Here is a 17,277-nt window from a genome sequence, read left to right as displayed (position 1 = left end):
TATACTACAAATTTAAAGTCAATCCCAACAATAAATCTGTAGTCCTGTTGCAAAGCATATGTTATAAAATACCAAAAACTACACTTTACGCCGTAAGAGTGTAGGATGATTGTTTCGGATTCATGATGGCAGGAATATCAGGGTTTCACTGTATTCAATCGTTGAAATTTGCCTCGGTGTGCCTCGGCTAATAGCTTACTAGCGCCGAACTGCTTCATAGCGGTGTATCTGCGAAGCAATGATTTTAACACACCATCTCGCTCTACCCGCCGGGCTGTAATCAGCCTGTTTTGCTTGCCGTTTCGCTCGCACCACCGTACCTGCACTAGTGTTGGTAGGTAAACATGCACACACAGCTTCACGGCTGTTTCTTGTCGAACGTCGCGCTAGAAGAGGTGCCAAGCGCAAGAGGAAAATTTTTCAAAATGGCCAACTTTTGCGGAGCCGTGGTCGAAACGCGAGTGCTTGTCGCGGGTATTGTTGCGTAAAAAAATCATTATTCTCACCCGGAAAACGGCTCCGGACCGGGCAGAAAGTGTCGCCAATCGAATCGGCCACCGGATGGACGAATACGAGTGCGTGCGTGCGAGAAAAATTAACCGGAAATGTAGAGAAAATCAACGTTTTCCTGTCCCCCGCCGTGCAGTGTGTGTATAGCAAAAAAAAGTGAGACCAGTCGAGAGATCAAAGGAAGCGAAAAAAAGAAGTGAGAAAGCATAATGTTGTCACTTGTGTGAGAAATTATCGTGTATTTTACGGATTATTTCGTGTTTTGGAGGTAGCAGTCCAAGGTTTACGGAATCTGCTACAGCGGCTCGTTGTTCCGCCGGACTGCCGTCCGATTTCCGACGCGAAGCGAAGGTGAGCGAAGTTATCCACCCGCAGGACTGACGGATGGTAGCTGGCTGTACAAGCATAGCAGCTCAGCACTATTCGGAATGACCTCAGTGGAAGTTTTTTTTTCACGTCTTTTTCTTTGTGTCCATCAGTGCTACCCGAGCGAAAGCCTAGGTGAAGATTTGTTTCACGGCTTCCGCCGAACTGGCCAACCCATTTAAGGGACGGAATAGCACATAGGGTGGCCGCGATAGTTTCTGTCAAAATAAGGATACCATTTGCAAAATCCCTTTATGCTCGATTCGAGTGTATTGAGTGCGTAGTGTTTGTGTACCTTTTTGGTGTGTTGGGGTGGTTCCGTGCTCGCAGTTTGAGGGACATTGCTGTGATTATCCGGTGCCGGAATTATTTTTTTTTGTCTATTACGATTGTCAATTTGTATTGTTTTATTTACCTATTACGTGATACATTTAATATTTGTTGAGTATGAAAAGTCTTGATAAGCGCTATGTTTTTGTCCAAAGGCAAAAAGGTCTAATCACAATTTTGATTTACTCTTTTTGGGGATTAGTCGAATGACTATCTTGGTATTGTTTTACGGGATTAACTTAACACAGTGCTGTTAAATATCTAAGCTGTAAATGTAAGCTATAAATGCTCTGCAAGATTAATAATAAAACCGGGTGTCATTAGCCCACAGGGACTAAAATATACTCCTTTTTCCATAAAATTTACACTGAAAGCAATAGCTTTTTTGTATCGAAAGTATAAAACTGTGAGGTCTAAGCAAGAGAGCTGCATCTTGGAATTTGGGATTATTATTTGTCTTCGAGTTTTGGTCAAACGAAATTATCCTGGAAGATGCCGAATGTTCGTATAAAGGTTTGCTTCGTTGTTCATAGGTAAACATTTCCTAGTAATCATTTATGGAAGTGAATTATACTTTAGTTTATCAAGCAAGTTCTCGGCTGTGTGTCGTTTCAACTTGGTTTATAACCACGAGCATTGCAACTTGCAGACAGTGAACTACACTTTAAATTTAAAAAAACTAGGTGTTTTAGGACAAAACACAAAACAAAACTTGAATAAAAAAAGGTTATATAAGATAATTGTAAAGAATGCTAATTCTTAAGTCCAAGAACTCTATTAATGGCGTCGTACACAGAAAGCCGAGACAATAACGATTTTTTAAAGATCATTTATATCTAATACCTATTCTTTAATTCATTCGCAATCCAAATCTTCACATTTTGTCACGATTTTTGCAAGACTGAGGAGTCTTAAAAACGAATGAAATTGTAGTTTTAATCATAAACAAACATGCACGGTAAAAAGAGCTAATGAACATTGTGCTTTTTAAATTCACAAAAAATTCACATGACATTCATTTTATCTCAAGCAAATCTTAAGCGAACGATGTGATCGTAGAAGTATAAATGAATGATGCAAGTATCGTTTCAAGGTTTTAAGTTGAACTCTGTGGTATAGCTATGTGTCTTTTTTATTTATTTATTTATTTTTTTGAGTTGAACTGTGATGTGACACTCAAGTTAAACAAACCCCCTACCCTCCCCCAATGTCACAAAATGTCAATAAAAAACTTTGTGTGGGATTGTTTTCAAACTAATTCTCGATATTCACAAGATAAATATCCTAGATTAAATTCGCTAGTGTCTAATTTCCAGATACATTGATGCTTCCAAACAAATTCATTTTAACCTTTATAAAAGGCAAAGTTATAAGACATTATCTGCCGTTTCAGGCATAGTTGTCCCATGTTCTACACAAACCTTATGCTAGGACTACTAAAAAAACTGAAAATGTGATATTTATTTATATAGAATATTTCGAAAATCGAAACGTTTGCAAGCAAAATAATTAGGTTTTCAGGAAAAATAACTGGAAGTTCTTTCGCAGTTTATTATTCCTTGGGCAGAAAGTGTGCTCTCAATTTGGCAATTACAAACATGCAGATAAACTCATGTTAATAACAGTTGCTGACAGCATTGCATATTTCCAGTTCAAATTTTGATTTAGTTTGTAAATTGGAAATGAGAGTCCAAAAATCTTATGTTGTTAATTTATTGCAGTTTGAATCGACACCCCGTTCTTTAAATATATATTTATTTTCCTTCCATAAGTTTCTAAGTGTTATAGTATAATGCCAAATATTTATTCATTATTGTATTTATCAATATTTATTTAATTTATCAAACAAGAAGTTTGTTAGAACATTACAGGAAACGTTTAGCTTGAACACGAGTACATTTCAGCATTTTAGCTTGAACTAACAAAAAGGGTACGCAAACACAAGAAAACTATGCTTTGATTGCCATTTGTTTGCCAAGCTTGCTATTTCATAGCATATGTGTTGTTTACTTTTGCACGCACGACCTTTTTTTTAGATTAGGCTAAAAGTATGTTAAGTTTGATTAAATATTTTTCTTAACTGCCACCCTACAAGCTGAAACGTCAAACAATGTGAAACAATCCACGGTGTAGTAACTTCAGTGACTGATTAAGACTGCATCACTACCCAAAACCCATACCACTTTCATCAGAACCACCCTCGTTCTCGTTGCGTCGGCTGTGTATGCGCGCCGTTTCTTCGCCGCTTCTTCTGTCACTTGATGCTGTCTGGAGAGCCAATCAATGCTGTTTTTCTGTCACCCACCCAAAAAAAAAAACGTAGCAAATCCACAATAAGGCAGCGATTGCCTCGAATTAGCATAAACAATCATCATGTTTGCAGTTCATCTCCATTCGGATCGCATTGCTCAATAAACGCTTGCCTGCTTCTGCCTGCCTGGCTACTCGCCTCGACATCATCAGTGTGGCGCGGCCGGGAGCAGCAACAGTAGCAGCGGCTAAATTAATTTCAATTGATTGCCCTACGCTGCTGGCTATAAAGTGTAAGAGTAGGTACCTAGAAACGGTACGTAGCAGCGTTTATCGAAGCGATATATACCGAAGAGGACCGTTTTCACTCACTGCAACAAATTGGTCGTGAAATAGAGTGACTGAAGCGGAGCAGGAGCAATGTGAGAGGACTAGAAGACTAAACTTGTTGGCGGATCGGATGGCCGGTGGGTGGTTTCGTTTCGGGTGGTCGGATGCGAGTGCATGATTTTTCGTACTGTGCCTGGCATGGTTTGGCATGGCAAAGTACGACGAATGCTAGGGGATTCGGCTTACGTGACGAGTTTTCCTTCCTCTTATCTCTTCCTCCACACCACCGTCAACGGAGTGCAATTGATTGAAAAGTTTTCGAGATTACTTCGTGATTTGAATGTGCTATGCTACGTGTAAGGATGCTTACAGGAAGAAGCACTAGTAACGTTAGGTATCTTTTCTGCTGGAATGAATGTCAAATTCTGTGGTATGCTCGCCTTCGGTAGCAATGTCGGTCTATGTCAGTTCTCAGTGCAATGATGATGCTGAGAGAAGGTTAGTTAACCCGTAAAGACCCGAGACGGAACTTATTTTTTTAAAATGATCGTTCTCAGCACTGGCGCGGTCGATTTGAGAAAACTTGGAATATTATTCAAGGGGAATAGTTGCATTAAGTTTTGGTATAGGTACCACCCCATTGGACCCCTCCCCATTTCCGTGAGATGCAAATATGTCTGTGTTTTTTGCTACTTTTTCAAACAGATTGAGCAAATGATGAGAATTTACATAGGTATCAATTGTTCCATGTATCAAATCATGTCAGGTAGATGAAATATGGCAAAAAAGAGTGAATTGAGAAGTTTCCAGAATATTTCAGTTCAAAATCACAAAACTACGTATTTTTAAAAAATTTCAAAAAACATTGTCGTCCTTCCAGTTTTTTTTTCTACATTTTGAGAATATGGTTTCCTGAATCCATACGTGATGAAATATTTATTCTAGTATGCAAAGATTTTGAGAAAATCAACTTTTCATAAAAACTCGTACTTTATTAAATTCAAACCCATTTTCCTCGAAATATGTGCATGCTAGAATAAATATTTCATCGTGTAGGAATTCAAGAAACCATATTCTAAAAATGTAGAACTAAAACTTGAAGGAGGACAATGTTTTTTGAAATTTTTTAAAAATACGTAGTTTTGTGATTTTGTACTGAAATATTCTGAAAACTTCCAAATTCATTCTTATTTGTCATATTTCATCTACCTGACATGATTTGATAAATGAAACAATCAATACCTATGAAAATTCTCATCATTTGCTCATTATCTGTTTGAAAAAGTAGCAAAAAACACAGACATTTGCATCTCACGGGAATGGGGAGGGGTCCGGAGGGGTGGTACCTATACCAAAACTTAAAGCAACTATTACCCTTGAATAATTTTCCAAGTTTTCCCAAATCGACCGCGCCAGTGCCGAGAACGATCATTTTCAAAAAATAAGCTTCGTCTCGGGTCTTTACGGGTTAACCGTAGTTATGGACATACTGTTAGTGCATACTTGATTAGGATGGAAAAAAAATCTCAAACTATTTCGATTGAATAGTAATTTGCAAATCATGGGTGAACACATTTTAAAATTTCAAGCAGCTTCCATGACCTAAATCCCTTTAATCGTGTCTGTGTGTGTAAAACCGACCCTGCAGCCAATATTTTTAGTTCATTTAAAAAAAATCACAAAAGCAGAAAAGAGATACAGTCAGACAAGATGATGTTAGAAGCTATGTTAAAGGCGGTTGAAAATTTCTACAGAGTTTGGTGAAAAAGAAACTAATTTGGGTACGGGTTTGATCCAAAAAAAATCAAAAAATTGGCAAAACTATAATATGATATAATATGATATCATTGCCTTGATTGGACTGTTGAATTGAATAACTACTGCGCATTTGACGCATTTTTGTCCGCTAAATGCCCGAAAGTGGTTATTCGTGAAGTAGTAAAAATGGCCTGAGTGACCAATACAAGTTTCGAATAATCTGAAATTTAGTGAAACAAAGCTAACATATAGGAATTTGTTGAGATATTGCCTAATTATATATGTGGAGAGTTTCGTAGCCGCAAGGTTACATAGTCCGCTTTAGTGGTATGTCACAGGTTCGAATCTGTATTCAGCTGTTTTATAGAAACCGAATATCACCATCATGGAATTCGAAATAGCGTCTGAGTTCGATTTTTGGCATCATCCTGATTACAGAAATATTCATATTGGGAGGAAAATTGCTGATTTATCATGGGTTCACCTTCACACCCACTGACGACAAAAATAACTCTAACCGGGATGACGTAAACAGTGTAGCTACTCCTTTCAGAAGTGTGACCGAAAAAAATGTAGCTACATCGCTGCGTACGCGGAGGTCGGTGCAAACGGCCAACCAGTGAGAAAATACCTGGCAAACATTGACATGCATGTCAGAAAGCAGCAGTCCCATCTCGGAACTGCAGGCAATGAGGTAGCGACAGTAACTTAATAAGATGGTCAAGTCGATTTTCCCCGCGAATCGCAACGTGCGACGGTTGTAATGGACGACGTGACCTGTCTCACTTTGGATGGCAACGACTGGCAGGGCACTTCGTATTTTACTTCCCTCACGAAAGAAGCGGGCTCCGAGGTGAAGTTCATTTCACACACCAAGCTTCCCAATAAGGTGCTGCTGTTACTGACAATCAGCGAGAAAGGGATGTCACAGCCGCTCTTCTTTTGCTCCGGACTGGCTAGAACGGGGAAACTTATAGTACGAAGTGCCTGCCGAAGGTTGTGTCGTTCATCACGAAATACCATTAGGGCAAAGACGCGGTTTTCTGGCTGGATCTGGCGTCAGCCCACTACTCGAAGAAGCGATCGTTGAAAAATATGGAGCGGCTGAGTATCGATGTGGTACAAAAGTCGGTGAATCCCCCCGACGTTCCCCAGCTGCGTCCCATCGAGAATTTCTGGATAAACCTGAAGCGTAATATCTACTCCAACGAACTGAGGAGTAATTGATAAATAAAACGAAGAAAGAACTTAAAAACATGCCTGCACCCATGTTTTCGTACGCCATGGCGAATGTTCCGGTTAACTGCACAAAGGCCGCTCGCAAGGGCATAGATTTTTTTCAAGTATTAACTTCTATGGAAAGTTTATCAAACTCGATTATTTGTCTTAGTGTCAGAAGTCAACATCTTGGATTTAAAAATGGCGTCTTGATTTTCCGCAAGTTTTAATATTAGATGGTACTTGGCAACTCCCAGACGGTCTCGAGGTACGACGCTGGCCTAATAAGCCAGTCGTCGTGAGTTCGAGTCTCAGCTCGGGAAAAACTGTTAGTGTCAGCAGGATCGTAGCGCTAGCTCCGCAATTGTCCTATACACTAAACAGTTGGCTGCGAAGTCTGTGTAGGGAATGATCGTGGTTCGCACTATGTAAAGACTGATCCTGGTTCGCGCCATAAACTAAATAATCAATAAACCATGGAATAGTCAAAGATTTTTTAATAAATTAATTTTTAAAGCTGCTTCTATTTTTTAACAATACATACCTCTGATTTTTTTAAAGCAAACTACTTCAACTAGCCCTGATAGCTAAGCTAATGAAAGATGTAAATTCGGCTGCCAATGTCTTCACCGAAGCAGTCTGTTTAAACTTCTCTACAGTACTTTAGCTCGTGATATAAAACTTCAAATTAATTTTTAAACCTCGAACCATCTCTATTTTACCAGTATTGAAACTTATATTATAGAAAAAAGTCTCCGATTGTGATTTTTTTTATAATACAATATTAGTTTTCAGATCCTGGTTCGCGAAGCAAATGTTCGTGGTTCATCCTAACAGTTTCACCAAATCAGCGCTAGAGGCAGTGCGCATTGTTTACTTTTAACCTAAGAGTTTCAGTCAACCGCTCTGGAAAAACGTCGCGAAAAATCGAAACAAACAGACGGAATTTTCTATAAAACACAGGAATTGGATAAAAAAAACGATAATTTACGTACAAGGCAAGTTAATGTTGATTTTCTGGCCATTAGAACAAATAAGTCCCTTTAATACTAAAACTGGCCAGAACGACGCCCCACGTAACTTTTCCAGGGAATTATAATTGGCGATATTAGGCAGGAGGAACAAAACTCTATAGTAGAGCTGTAAGTGTGAAACAGGAAAAATTAAATCATATTACACACCCTTGAATAAAATAATATTGAGCATGCCACTTCTTTAGAGCGGTATTGCTAATAACAAAAGTGCCGGATACAGCAGACACCCGGGCATATCTCACGATAGATCAACGATTCTCCGCTATCAAATCATTATTATTATTGCTACATCAAGAAGCGGGAGGTGAAAACAAACAATCGATCAAAGCGAATTTTTGAAGTGCTTCTCTAAAAATGTTTTTATGAAAGACCAAAAATCGCTGGATATGCAACATCAGCCACAGATATTCCTAAAACATACAAATAGTAATCGATAACGGTGGTTAATTATGTATGAAGAGTACCGGAAAACGTCGATCTACTTTTCGTAAACTGGAAATCGCCGTGTCGGGCTTCAAAATGGCATCGGACACCGATTCTAAGTTTCTGAGCAAGATATTTTTTCTAGATGGTTATCCCTTTCTTTCTTTTCAATTCTATGACCATCAGCTCTGTGAAAAACACACGTATGCCAAGTTTGATGAAAATCAATACAAGCATTCAAAAGTTATGTTGAAATATACATGCATACAAATCTTGTTTTTTATATAAAAAGACCATATCAAGCTTGTGTCGGAAACGTTGTTATTATTTTCCACTTAATTGTTATTCGTAGACAGGGCGAAAATTAGGCACACATCATATTCCCAAAACAGTGTATAGAGATTCGCCCAGGGCGAAATATGGAACCGAGGCAAGTAATGTGACCCATTTTTCGCCTCTAAATAATTATGAAAAATCTTCAGAAAAATCGATATTTTTGTTATAACTAACATGAAATCAATGAAATCACATTCAGGAAATTTCAAATGCCAATAAAAAACACAATATGCTCCTAGTTTGAAGTACAATTCTGCTCAGAAATATTTAGCACTCGTTTCTGCAAACCAAAAGAAAATCAGTCTAACTAGCAGACGCTCTATTGATAGCTCGTAAAATAGTAAAATATTATAACACTCAATCACGTACCAGCGTTAAAGATATCATGAGATTTCAAGCTTGAGAGTAGCGAATATGAATTATTTGGCTTTGAACATTCAAAAGCATTAACATCGTGAGGATTAGGGTGCCAGGCAAAATGGTCATCTCGAATATCAAAAAAAAAAACCCTATACAAAATGTTCATCTGCTCGAAAAAACACCCTGTGCAAAATTTCAGCTCAATCGGACTTAAAATGGGGTGGCGCAAAGCGGTTGAAATTTGGCTTTTTTGAAAAACGAAAAATCACCCAAGGGGGGGGGGGGGGGGTACGTGAAATTTCGGTTTTCGAAATTTTTTTTTTGATGCCAAATGTCTTAAAAACGCATGAAACGTCGAGAATTGGTGTCATCTGAAAAAAAAAATTTTTTTGCAAAAATTTGCTCTCTGGTACTTAGTTCTTTTTTTCAATTGTGGAAGGCGGAGTTCAAAATGTTTAGAATTTATCTTTTGAAATTGATCACTAGTCTCTCGAAATAGCTTGTGTAATGATATACACTATAACTAGCATCGAATACATAATGTTTCATTAGGGTGGTTCATTTATTCGGCATAGGGTGGATCATAATATTGTGAGAAATGAGGATAAAATGAAAAAAAGCACTTCGGTTCGTTTGATTGGTGTGACGTTTTCGACAAAGTTGTAGATAATAATTCTGTCTTTTCAAAAAAATTACACTCCAAAAATTATTCATTCAGAAGTTAGAAGAAAGATTAAAAATTAATTATTCAAAAGGGCTCATTTTTTAAAAACTTGATTTTTTTATTAAAACCTATGAAAGATTACCAAAACAATGAAACCAGTCCGAATTATTTTCAATTATTTTTTTTAAAAGGCATATTTTTTTGGCAGGACAAAATATTATCTACAACTTTGCCGAAGACACTATGCCGCTTCGACTGTAGACATATTTTTAATTTCCAATAGAGCACTCTATGAGGAATCAAGAATATTTCTACAGTCAAAACGGTTTATTTGATTGGCATAGCGTATCTGGCAAAGTTGTAAATAATAACTTCGTTCCTCCAAAAAACTGTACCCTGTGAAAAAAAAATAAATTTAAAATATATAACTTTTTTTCCGATTTCTCCATGGCCGGTTTCGTTGTTCAGGTAAACTTTCGAGGTTTTCATAAAAAAATCAGTTTTTTCAAATGGGCTGTTTTCGATAATTAATTTATAACTTTCTTTTATTTATTTTTTTAATTAGTAATTTGTTTTTAGAGTGTATATTTTTTTTGAAAAACAAAACTATTATCTACAACTTTGCCGAAGATGTCACACTGCTCAAACGAACCGTGTTGGCTCTAAAAAATTTTGTAATCATCAATACCTATCCGAAATAGCATTTTCCAATGGCTTTTCAAAAATGAGTTGGTTTCAATAAATTAAACCAATAGCACAAAATGGCATCTTTTGCCTATAAAAACGTTTATGCAAAGTTTCAGCCAATGGGCTCGTTCACGTTCTGATGATGTAAACTTGACAGAAAATGTATGGTCGAACTGTCAAAACGACGCAAACCCAGAAACAACGAGTCAATTGTGTTGCGTATCTGATTGAGATCCCCAAACTCTCATTATCACTGAATAACATCGATACAGTCTTTTGTCCGATTATATAAGCCAGAGCACTGTGTGTTCATTCTAGTGTTGGCAAAGGACATTATTGTGGTAAATAAAACGAATAAATTGTCTGGTACAACATTCGAAAGACGAGTGCAAGTGTCTTAGAGAGTAGATTTTTCAAACAAAGTAATATAACATATTCCATCAGTTTCCACCGTTTCATTTAAAAGTTTAAGACACTTGGAAACGAAAACATTTTTCAAATATCAAAATTCCATGTACCTCCTGTGTGTGATTTTGCAGATGACATGAAAGCATTCAACATTTTCCACGATACACAATCTTAATTTTGGTTGAGATAATTTTTTTTGCACAGAGTAGTTTGATACATTTTGTAAATTTGTTATGTAATTTTTTGCCATTTTACTTATAATTTTTCCAATTCAACATCGCCACCCAACGACATTGATATAACAAATATTATATTTTCAGGAATATTTCTATTGGTATTCAGTGAAAAGTGATTTTTTTCATTTTATACTCATTTTTACACAATATTATGAACCACCCTATGTCGAATAAATGAACCACCCTAATGAAACATAATGTATTCGATGCTAGTTATAGTGTATATCATTATACAAGCGATTTCGAGAGACTAGTGATCAATTTCAAAAGATAAATTCTAAACTTTTCGAACTCCGCCTTCCACAATTGAAAAAACGTCCCAGTGAGTAAATTTTTGCAAAAAAAAATTTTTTCAGATGACACCAATTCTCGACGTTTCGTGCGTTTTTAAGTCATTTGGCATCAAAAAAAAAATTTCGAAAACCGAAATTTCACGTACCTCCCCCTTGGGTGATTTTTCGGTTTTCAAAAAAGCCAAACTTCAATCACTTCGCGCCACCCCATTTTAAGTCCGATTGAGCTGAAATTTTGCACAGGGTGTTTTTTCGAGCAGGTGAACATTTTGTACAGGGTTTTTTTTTTTTTAAATTTTCTGGTCACTTTTTTTCCATACGATGATTGGCGCCCTAGTGAGGATCCATAGAAGGGCGAAATATGGTGCCCGGACGAAATATGGTTCCTCTACCCTATCAGTTATGATCGCAAAAACACAATGATATTAGTTGTGGTAATATACTATCTAAATTCTTTAGTTCATAATATGGTCATACCATATCACACAGTATAATTTTTTACTAGTGCCAAAATTGGTACAGTTACCCTAGTAGATAAGTCCAGTTTTGGCCTTTTGTAAATTATTTGTCATGAATGAGTGGTTTGAATAGAATTTGGGCTGAAAACTGCTTTCTACGAAAGGTTTTGACTTCAACGACGATTTTTTGATTTCTGCCCTTTGTGCGTCATCTTGATTGCGGAACCCCATATTGGTTGATAATTTTCAATTTGGGCTGTTCTCTACCTTCTGAAAACTGGAAACCGACATCTCGGAATTAAAAATGGCATTTGGGGTCGATTCCCGGCCTCTGGATATCATCTCGGTTCCGAAAAAAATCATCTTGGGTGGTATTTGCTTTTGTTTTCAGCTCTGATTGGTCGAAATTTTCATTCAAAACATGGCTCGACATAGCAAAGATAACTTTTTCAGAGACTTAAATGAGCAAATCTAGAAGCGAACAACTCGGCGAGCATTTATTCTGCGGCCTTTTGACACATTTCTTCATTAACTAGGGGCACCAAAACTCACAGGAATGGTTAAATAACCATAATCTCTTTAGGGCAAGTTTTCTTCGCTCTTGCTGACCAGTGTAATCTTTAGTATGATTCGCTTCCACAGAGAAAGCTGCGATCCATCTTTTATTAGTTTACCTCTCACCATTAAGTGTCCATTACAATGAAACAATAAAAGTTTAATACCTGTCACTTTAGCATGCTAACTCATATGTTTTCGTTGTTTTTTTTTCAGTCATTAAAGGATTGCATATCAGAAAGTGAGTCAATCAGCGATGTGATGGAGTTCAGGAAAAAAAGAAAAATATAACCTAACAATGTTGAACCGATGAAACCCAGTGAATCCAAGCTGTGTACATTTATTGGCGGCGGCGGTGCAGTTCAAAACTCGACGTAAAGCTAAAGCAAAGCTCTTCTCTGTCGGTGGAAACAAAAAAAAACTCGAAGAATTTGTAGCACAACAAAAAGAAGCAACGACGAGAAGTAATCGTGAGGCAAAACCTTGGTGAAAAATTGCTGTTTTTACCGCTGTATGTCGAAACCTCTGTTCGTGTGTGTCGCAGCAACAGCAGCAGCTGCTGTCTTCGTGTTTCTGTCCAGTTCAGTACGGCTCGTCTTGGTCAGTGAGGAGACAAAACAGTAATTAGTGAAAACGAGACATTCATTGCTCCACAGGGTTTAAACGAAGAAGAATACTATTGAATGAAGTTATTGAAAGCAGCTTGAATAAGCAAAAAAAGAAATAATAATAATTGCAACTCGCAACTAATAGTGTAAAAGTTCGATTGTGTTCGTGTTAGTGAAAGTGTTAGTACCGTTTTGAACGTCACTGCTGTTGTGGATGTCAAAGTGTATGAGTGTCGGTTAGTGGGAAGAGAAAAACCATCTGAAAGAAGAAAGAAAAAAAGTAGAAACCAGATAATAAAGATTGCTCTCGGGTGAGCAAGCAACGGAACAAGAAGAAAATAAAATTGGAAAGGTAGGAGGAAAACTCCCTCACTCCGTGTCGCCTCCGTCAATCATCAATCAATTTGTAATTTGCCTACCGACAACGCGCTGCGAAGCGGGCCCAGGCGGGCGTACGGTGCGCGGGTAGAGCGTTTCCGCATGCGGTGCCTCTGCTAGTGAGCAGTTAGTCTGCTACTAAGGCCACCAGCCAATCTCTTGGACACGGACGAACGATCGGTCCGAATAAGCTCACCTTCTGTGCGACGGTCAAGCAAGTGAGTACACCGATTTTTTCCACCTCTTCTTGAGTGCTGCTTGATTATTATTTTTAAAATCCATTAAGGGCGAATGTATTATGCCGCGCGGCGGCATGAAAGTGCACGGCACGGTCCAAGCTTCTGTTTTAGAACATTGTATTTTAGCGTGAGAACTGAGTTTGATGTGGATCTGGTGGCGTTAGAATTGCTCGGTTGTCTTCGCCATGATAGATTGAATCGACAACTGAATTGATTCATCATTGATGTCAATTGAAACTGTCAAAGTAGTAATATTTGCGATTAAACCAATTAGAAGGAATTACTTGTTGAAGATATTTGTACGTATGTTGTAAATTCCATCAGTGCTCTCAAGTAGACAGTCCACTAAACTCTGAAGCTCTATGAAATCATTGATTGGAAAACAGTATCCCAAGTCCAAATAACCACCCACGTCTGATCGTTTTAATCGATAAAAATCAATCCGGTAACTATGTTAGTATCCGGTCCCAGTTGTAGTTGTTAGCATCCATTCAGAATACAAGGATAAAACCCGACAGAGGCAACAGGAAAATGTACTGTCAGTATAAATCGTCATCGACATGAACGACCGGGATTCGGCTTTCGATTTGTCCGATGTTGTTGATATCGAGAAATAGTCCCAGTGCGGTGTTATCCCCAAGTCTTTGTCTCCACTCCTTACCAGCGAGCGAACACATTTGGCTGTTCCAGTATCGATGGACTGGACGGTTCCGATGCTTCCCGAAGACTCTGTAAAGATGGTTTGTCACAGTCACTGTGAATGGCCAGCATAGGACTTTACTGACAGATCGAAATAAAATGTTCTGTGCAAGTTGTTTTCGATTTTTTATTCGCTTCAAATTCGAAATAAAGACGATTTGCTCACTTTCCAATCCTAAATCCTCTGTAGGTGGTTAGAGTTCTTTGGATGGTGGCTTTTCCGAGCGCGTTTGTTTTCCCTTATTTATTTTTCACCGGTCTTCGTCTTTGCCTCCACCACAACACGACATGATCCATTCCAGCCAATTCCGCCAATCTCGCACTACACTTAGATATGCTCCAACAGTGCACGTTCGGAAAACGGAGAAAGACACCGAGCACGGACTAATTGCTGTGGAGGGAAATCTGTCGTATCTTTATCGAGATTTCGTACCCTCTTCAGGATGGCTTCGAACTTGCGATGAAGATGACGATGGAGATGGCGACGACAACGACGGATGATTCGTTCCGTTGTGACTCGAAAAAAAAATCGACTTGCTGAAAGGGGTGCACTTCGTAGAAGGCGAACAAATTTATTCATAGACATACCAGACGAGCGATCGATTGGAGTTCGGTAAACGGAAAGGCGCACCGGGACTGGTAGTTTTTTGTTGTTGCCATTAGTAGTTATGGGACATGATAGGATGATAAAAACAATGACGGGTGTTCTTTGGAGGGGAATGCAATTTTAGTTGGGATTCCGCTATTGCTATAGTTTATTACCAATTTCCGACGCTTATGTTCCGCACAATACAGGTTTTAAAGGAATGTGCTTGGTAAAAAACAAATGTTCTGCCTCTTTATTCTAGGCGTGATTACAAAGATGCGGATCGATTATCGACCATTCGCATCTTAAATTGATTGTTTGGAATAACTAACTATTGAAATGACTATTTAGAAATAGAGCAGCTTTCCACTATCGGATGATGAAAGACAGGTTCAAGTAACTCCGCAGTAGCCAGGTAAATTCCAAGAATTCCAAGCTGATAACCCTACTTTCACTTTTATAAATTACAAATTGAGTAATATCAATCCAACATTCGATGCTAATTCAAAATCAATAAGGATGCCATCCGACAAGGTGTGGTAAACTGTGTAAATTAAGTTCCACAAATAAAATTAATTATCAAGTATCATTAGCTACGAAAAAAACGTCCAAACAAAGCTAACCGAACGGAAAGACACTAATTGCTGATTTAGCAATTCAATTCAAATGTATCGCGCTATCTAGCTCGTAATCATGTTTTACCAAATTAAAGCCCCCGCGCTGAACTGAAACCGGAGAAGGTAACAATGCAACGAGCTAATTGACATTGGCGTAGATAACGTTATCGCTTTTATCGACGTCCGATGGCCGATGGCACGTGTGTAACATATGCGGCAGGAGAGGCAGCACAGATAAATTCGATGCGCTGCACAACTAAACTAACAAACTTCGCCCGGACCATATTCTACTCACGTCTTCCTTCGATGGTTGCTGCTACACACAACAACTGTGTGCAATGCAAATCAACCGTCCCAGAAAGAGGGATGGACTGTGCACAGCTGCACCCGGCTAGACTAGACTGGTTGCAATAGTCTAGGCCAAGCATGGGTCAATTAGCAGTCGGAACTTTATTAACTCTAACCGCATGAACATTTCTCGTCAAACGATATATTCTTCAGAGACTGTTTTATCGGAATGTCTGAATAATCTAGCAATGATACAATTGCATCCGAAATAAAACCACCCTACCGCATGGTACAACAGTGTAGGCAAACAGCAGCCAGGTCGAAGAGGCCGATCGGTAGACGTATAAATAATTGATGAAAAATGGAAACATTTCCTATCGTCAGTTCATTAAGATATACAAACAAACATTTTGTCCAATTCTGTACTCAATCATCCGTTCGACATATTGATTCAGAGCGGAGATGATGGTTTGTGCCTGCCTACCTGCTGTGGCAGTGGAGCACACCATATTGGTAGGGTCGATTTCCATACATGGTTGATTTTCTTACGTACTCTACACCTGGTAGACTGGCACTTGTCGAACTCATCCGGATCTCTGCTGTGTGGCTAGAGTTCTGCAAATAGCTGCTTCGAAAGAAGTGTTTGATTGTGTTCGGACAATGAATAGAGATAGGTTTCGAATCTTTTTTTATTTCATAGAATCGAGTCGTCCGCAAATAGGAAGCGAAATCGACTCACATCAAACGATATGAATCGACGAGCTTTCCAATCGGCAGGATTGGAATGATTACTTAGATATTCAATAAAGTAAATTCGTTTCGAATCATTAGGCTTGATTACACAATTTTGTTCACAAATTTGGAATTAAAGCAAAAAAAAGTTCAATTTGTTTTGTAGAGATCTTGTGTAACCCGATTCAAGGGAGTCTCCGTCATCAAGACAAAAGACAAAAAAAAAACAGAAAAAAAAATTTGCTGTGTAGAATAAAAACCACTGGTATTATTTAATTCATTGGTAGATAACACATTGCAGCTTTGTTTATTGAAGGTAATTTAATGTAGAAGTCAAAGAAACTAATAAATATCTACCGAATAACGATACCCGTCGGAAAGCGGGATAGGCGTTAACGTCAAGTTTTTTTAGTTGAAAAAGTGTTTTCCAAAGGGACGACGCCTGTCATGATTAGTAACGAAAAGAGTAGTCTACTGTAGATCATTTCTTTGAAAATTCTATTGCTATTGTTGACACTGCTGCGCAGTTTAGACATCCATATAGGTGCGAGGGAATTACAACGTAGGGATTCGCCACAGAAGGCAGAAACACAAAAGGCAGAAGCACGAAAGGCAGAATCATAATAGGCAGAATATTTCAAAAGGCGGAAATATGAGAGGCAGAATTTCGAAGAGCACGAAAGACAGGATCACTGGAAGTAAAACCTGAGTCATGATAGCCAAGTGCGTGATGGCAAATTGGTGCGAATCCTGGTCACGGCACCAAAGTTGCTACTCTACATTTATTATTTATTATTATTTGGTAGCCAGACTTAATACCTGGTCACAAGCAATGACTTGTGTTGGTGAGAGGTGCAAATCAAGTCTAATTATTAGATCCGAAACCCGCAAACTGGTTTGGCTTAGGTCCTCAA

At 38.3% G+C, this 17,277-nt stretch overlaps 1 protein-coding gene across 9 annotated transcripts in view; it reads left to right on the top strand.

Annotated features, from left to right (window-relative positions):
- Positions 1-385: 385 nt before the first annotated feature.
- The window catches only part of LOC129720677 (arginine-glutamic acid dipeptide repeats protein), a 99,134-nt gene continuing 82,242 nt past the window's right edge, over positions 386-17,277 (top strand). For all 9 annotated transcript variants that reach the window (XM_055672229.1, XM_055672222.1, XM_055672227.1 and 6 more), the window contains exons 1-2: positions 386-861; positions 12,433-13,420. The gene's annotated coding sequence lies outside the window, so the exon portion shown is untranslated. The remainder of the gene's footprint in view (positions 862-12,432; positions 13,421-17,277) is intronic.

This window comes from Wyeomyia smithii, chromosome 2, assembly GCF_029784165.1.
Source record: "Wyeomyia smithii strain HCP4-BCI-WySm-NY-G18 chromosome 2, ASM2978416v1, whole genome shotgun sequence".
Lineage (NCBI taxonomy): Eukaryota > Metazoa > Arthropoda > Insecta > Diptera > Culicidae > Wyeomyia > Wyeomyia smithii.
Note: the sequence above shows the minus strand (reverse complement) of the source record. Positions and strands in the feature narration are given on the sequence as shown.